Source organism: Gavialis gangeticus, unplaced genomic scaffold, assembly GCF_001723915.1.
Source record: "Gavialis gangeticus isolate Ggan-Ray unplaced genomic scaffold, GavGan_comp1, whole genome shotgun sequence".
Lineage (NCBI taxonomy): Eukaryota > Metazoa > Chordata > Crocodylia > Gavialidae > Gavialis > Gavialis gangeticus.
Window position 1 is genome coordinate 3206213 of NW_017729031.1, and position 6183 is coordinate 3212395.

The 6183-nt window shown below is 38.0% G+C and overlaps 1 long non-coding RNA gene across 2 annotated transcripts; it reads left to right on the forward strand.

Annotated features, from left to right (window-relative positions):
* Positions 1-479: 479 nt before the first annotated feature.
* Positions 480-5482, forward strand: LOC109301303. 2 transcript variants are annotated; one of them, XR_002098497.1, is made up of 3 exons: positions 480-990; positions 4217-4313; positions 5273-5482. It is a non-coding gene; the product is annotated as an uncharacterized LOC109301303 (long non-coding RNA). The 2 variants fall into 2 exon arrangements; XR_002098496.1 differs by lacking the exon at positions 480-990 and having other exon boundaries at positions 2684-4313.
* The last annotated feature ends 701 nt before the right edge of the window (positions 5483-6183 follow it).

A 6183-nucleotide genomic window follows, 5' to 3' on the forward strand; every position in this document is an offset into this window, starting at 1 on the left:
AGGAGCCCCCTCCTCTCCTCCCCACCCCTCCTCCATTGCCATTTAGGAGTGAAAGCGGAACACATCTGGTGCATTGAGTCCCCGGGGGCGGGGCTGCCCCGGCCCGGCCGGCTCCAGCGGGGGCGCTAAGCGAGGGGGCTTTTCTCTGCCGGCAAGCCGAGCTCCGCCAGTCCTTCCCCGCGCAGCTGGATTTCCGCTGGGTGCAGATGTTGCTAATGGCAGCTTAAGCACGGATGGGCAGATAGCATATGGGATGCAACACGTTGCCATCTGGGCCGTTTAGCCCCTCACCTCCGAGAATATCAATCACAGATATTCCGGGGGAAAATGTAATGACTCTCGGAACAGGAAGATGAATCGCCTGCTACGATTTATATGCCTTGACCTGATGCTATGTAGCAATAAGATGGGAAATGGATCTCACCGGGTTTTGTTGTTTCGGGGTGGTTTTTGTTTTGTTTTGTTTTGTTTTGTTTTGAATCCAGGGAGCGTGTGACCAAACGGGGGTAGGCTTCAGCTAGGATAAACATCTCTTTGCATTTGTAGGATCCTGACAGCTGTCAAACGTGCCCGACGCTGAGGCGCGACCCGGCCTGCTCTCTCGCAGTGACAAGGGCCGGTGTGGGCTCCGCTGTGCTCACTACAACAAGTGACTGTAACTACAAAAAGTCCCAATGCCAGCGTGAAATATTCTGATTTTGAGCAAAGCTATCTTGATCTGCACTGCATATTTCTTTTAGGGACTAGGAATAGGGACGGGGGGAGCAACATAAGGACTAAACTTTAGAGTACTTCAGAAAAACAATTGGGGGTAAAAATTAATCGCCTTTTAGCAGTTTCCAACACGTTTTATATTTTTAACCATGGGTTCAGTTGTTTGACTTTTTATGAACTAAGACTTTTTGACTTCTGAAGGCCTATTCATTCCCCACTGGGCCCCAACACACACATTTGAACACGCATGAAAATGAACTCTTCTTAAGGAAACAGGTATGTATGCATTATTGGTAGATCTTGCCCAATGATTGTTCAATATGTCTTGAATGTGCAATAACTTGTGCATTTATTGGTGCTCTATTACAAGTCAGTAGAAGGTCACCCATTGCTTTCAAAAGGTTATCTGATTGGGCCCAGCGAGAATTTGTAAATTCACTAGCTTTGTAATCTGCTTCAGTGTTATGATTTTAACCTTTTGAAGCCTGATCGTATCCAAAAGGAAGGTTTTGCACCTGTAAAACTCCAGAGTATTTATCCCTTGATTTCTACACTTACCCTGATGATTAATTTTTGAAGGACACTAATTTTAACATGTAATGTGCTGCTATCTTGTTATCTGAAATTCAAGATGGAAAGAAAATTAATAATTGTTCAAGGACAGAAAGCAAGAGGTATAATCCATCATGTACCTGTTGCCATTCTTTCTTATGTTGGGTTGTCAGTGACACATTTTTGTCCTAAATGAAGTTACTCCGCTTGCATATTAGTAACAAATACACACTGTAAGGTCTTTGGAGATGGAGACTGCCTCTTCATTGTGTTTCATGTGCCCTGGGGCCCTGGCTTCTGGTTGCTACTATGAAGGCAGGGATTGTCTCTTCATTGTGCTTGATGTGCCCTGGGGCCCTGGCCTGTAGTTGGTATTTCTAAAAATAATAGTGTGTACACATATGCACATGCACACACATTGTGTGTGTGTGCAAATTCCATGTCCTTCATCTGTAAGATAAACCTCAAGTTATTAAAAACTGTTCAATATGTTAAAAGATGACCTTTCACTCTCAAAACGTACAGAAAAATACATGACCTTCCCTGAACAGGAAAAAGGCACCTGGTTTAATTAATGTATTATATATGTATATCATGCAAAATCCTACTGACGGTATGAGGTTTGCCTTTGTCTCCACATAGCAGACCAGAAAAACAAAGCTCTTGTTCTGATAAATGGGCCTGAGCCAGTTTTCATTGGCGTCAGTAACACAGTATTGAGCCCCATTTTCTTGTACCTCAAGGCAGGGTTTCAATTATGAGAGAGTTCAGGGGGCTGAGCCCTCCCATAAGAAACAAAAGCACCCCTGTAAGATTTGAGAATCATAACCTGGGGTGGGGGGTCTCTGATTCTGTTAGGGCATTGTGCTGGGCAGCCCAATATTTTTTGCAGACCCCCCAAAAAGGCAAAGTGTAATTCCAGCCCTGCCTCAAGGGCTGTCCATTAAGACATGTGGAAGTGAAGTCTGAGTTGCCTATATGCGAAGTAAAATTTTGCTTCAAGCATATTCCTGTTGCCGACAGGGATACAAATAATGTAAACCTCAAAATTGCCACTTTGCAACAACAAAAAAGTTCTAATCTTTTAAAACTGATCAGCATACCTTTTAACAAAGTATTTTTTGTGGGTTTGTTTAAAGAGGGTTTATATTGGATTAATATTTAGACATGCAAGTGTAAGTATGTGTATGAATGGATTAGTGTCTTTTTTATAAAAACTATTGTTGTCATAAATCCTACAGTTAATCCTCAACTCTAGTGTACTTGATTCTTACATGATCTCCCTACTTACTATCTATGACTTCTGGGTGCAGGGCTTCAACCCCCCCCCCCAAAAAACAAACAAAAAACCCCTCCAAAACCCAAATTAACCTTTTATACCTATTTCCTTTTTCTTTTTTTAAAAAAAGCATATTCTTCTATAGGTGGTAGCAGTTCTGATCTTTTGTCCTTTTACTTTAAACTAATTCTACTTTTATATGCATCCCACTTATGAATTGTATAGAAGGAACATTGTGGAACCCTAGTTAACATCCATGCTAACCTTTTTTACTTAACCCTGTAGTCTTTACTAAGTAAAGAAAGCTCCCCATTGAAGTCAGCAGAAAATCTTGACGGAGTAAGGGCTGCAGGCCTATGAAGTGGCTTACTTCCAAAATCAGTCATATACAACATATGTCAGTGTTGTTCTAATGAACTGAAGAGGGAATGGTTTTAAATTATGTTTAGATATATGTCTTCTAAAATTCAGACTTAGTGCCAGAAAGAGTTCCCTATTCACATACCTCTTAAATAGAGAGTTGAATGGAACACCAATTGCACAATGATGTATCCATGTACATATATGTGTGTGTGAGTGTATCTATGTGTGTGTGTATAAAATTTTGTATGGGCAGGAAAGGATAAAGGAGTTAAAGAATTCCAACACCATATATTATGGATTTTAAATACATTAGTTTCCTTATAGTGACATCTGATTGCATTGCAATCATAGCTACTTGCTTCTCTTCACACTGATATTTTAAAATATTTAACACTTCTATATTTCATTTTAATGTAAAGGCCTTGACAATAAATGACTGGAACTTTTTTGAACATGGAAGCTAGATATAATGACTCTGTACAATAATAGTTCAGTACATTTTTGTGTATAACATTGCAGAGTTCCTCCCATCTTGCACTTTGAGAATTCATTTTTATTACTCAACTGACAAGTTGCTGCTTATCTAGAATGGTTCATCCTGTCAAATTACAATTACTTACATAACTTCACATTCATATTCAGTTTTTAGTTTATCTTTTAGTGAGGGCAATATGTAAATATAATATAAAAGTGCACTTCATAGTTAATACTTTACAAGAAGATTGACAGTTGTTTTAATTAAATGTGTTCTTTGGGCTCCTGTATTTGGATACCAAAATACAGCATTTCACCACATTTATAAAATTGTGTTTGCATTTATTTAATTTAGGTATCTTTTTTAACGCGTGTAGCCTTGAATGTTTGTTCTCCATTTTTTTTTCACATCATTACTCTGATACTGCTTGATTAGCTCCCTCCCCAGTCATGATTGGTAATTAAAATAGGCATTAAAATTAGTCACTTAGCAATTTTGCTGTTCAATTGGCAATTAAATTACTTAATTGCAATTAAAGTCCTAATTTTAATTGGCAAAATGATAGATGTAGATTTAAGATAATATGTATAAATACTTTAATAAGTGTCTATATAAGGATTACTTAATTACTCAACTTCAAGTTTATGCTGTTAACTTTAGAACTTTTAAGTGAGCAATGAAATTTATATTACATCTATTCTAAGGATATGGTAATTAGGTGTATTACTTATCACTATAAGGGTTTTTGCTATAAGTTACTTCTGTAGCTTTTAAAATTGTATCCTGGGCCAGCCATTGTAATTGTACATGTTCTATGTTATGTATCCTTTTAGGTCTTTGATCCAGCCTGGCTTTCACTGAACTGGTACCTTGTCCTACTGAAGCAGTCTAGGGTTATTCATAGGTGAGACTGAACCGTCATAATTGCAGGTGAGAATAACTAGATCCACATTTTATACAAAGAATATACAGTGATTATAAAGTTATTAGCTTTTTTTTCTTTTAAGAAGGATTCAAGGACACACCATTAAAGTTGTTGAATGAATTATTACCTTTGATTGTAGATATGTTGCCATAACTTTTTTGATACCTTAGTGAAACATGTAACAGCTCGCCAATTTAAAACTTAAATCAAATACTATGTTTATACCTGTTATTGTTCTTGATTTCAGCATGTTTAATTGAATAAAGACAAACAATTTGGACCTCATGTTCATTTTTTTAACTGTAAATTTAATTTACAATTAAAAAAGTATTTTAACTCTTAAATTGGAAACACTTTCAAATGGAATTTTTGGCAAAACTTAGGCATACATGCAAACCTTATTAGGGAATGATCACCCTTTGCCCAGCTGTTCCATTTTTGCACAGTGCTTTCGGTCTTGATAGCACTTTTTGTGCAGTTCTATTCATTCTGGTACTCTACGCATATCTTATACATGTATTTTTTCTAAGCTGAGTTGCATTAACTGTAATCTACTGAAAATCATAATCAAAAAGTTTTCTATACACCAAAAACAAGGTGAAAAAGAATAATGCATGCAAATGGACTGAAGAGCTGCATCATACTCTCACAGCAAAAATACTAACTTGCCTTATTCTTGAACTGTTTTAGTAGAAAACCATGAAAAAAATTTATATGTGATTTTTTTTGTAATACACAAATTTCATTGCAGCAGAGAACTCCAGAGAATTGCTGATTTTCTTCCAAAAAAGCCACATTCTTACAAGTGTCTGATACTGCACAGGCCAAATTCTCATTCTGGAACTACCGCTGCAAAGCTACCTCTCTTGGCTCCTAGCTGAGTGGAAGTCTAGATTTCTAAAATATTCGTAATGAAAGATGTAATTTCACTCTAACTTTGCTCATAAATTTTGCTTTTTTTCAGAATTATTTTCCTGCCGTGAGTCCCACTGAATGAAGTAAGAGTTGTGCTATTGACATCAGTAGGCATAGAAGGTGACACGTATGAAATGTTTTTAACATGTATGAGATAAAAGGCTTTCTTGAAATTGTTTTTAAATTATTGACTTGAAAGGTCCCAGAATCCTAAGCTGCATTTTTATTTGTATATGTGATAGTATAATAAAAACATAACAAAATACCTGTCCCCCTTATATTGGTCTTCATTTGTTTGCACATAATAGTAAATATTATCAAAATTATTTATATCATGTAATGTTTCTGCTTAATTTCACATATCCACAACTTAAAAGCTAAGGAAATATGGTGCATTTTTTCATTCTTGCACTTATCAGCTGACCTGTTAATATTTTGTTTTAAAAGCTAGGAAAAAAATGTTTGGGATAAAGAGAGAAAGACCATAAGTAAAATTAGCACTGAAGGGAGGAGGAGAAAAGGTGCACCAAGATCAGGCACCAACCATTTCTCCTACAAACAGACTCAGAGCAGCATAGTTTGGCTTCACTTCTACACAACCTTCCACCTGTTTCATAAAGGATTTGCTTTAATCTTTTTTCAGATGTTTTATTTCCTTTTCATTTCTCAAGAGGAAGTAGGACTCAAGTAAGTGCTGTCTTCTAAGTACAGGTAGACTTCTTAGACTCTTCCCTTTTGGCAATAACCTTTTCAGGGGAAGTCATTAGGCTTCGGGCCTAATCCTCCCCGTGACGGGACACCTGCACCTGCCCGGAGCCTAGAGGCCCTACCGAGAGCGTGACGGCCTCCGGGCGGGCACCGCTTCCTCGCGTGGGAAGACCCCGCAGGCCTGTCGCGAGTGACCCCCTTCGGCCTCAGCTGCCGCGAGACTGCAGGGAGGGGCGGCTCCGGGGCACGAAG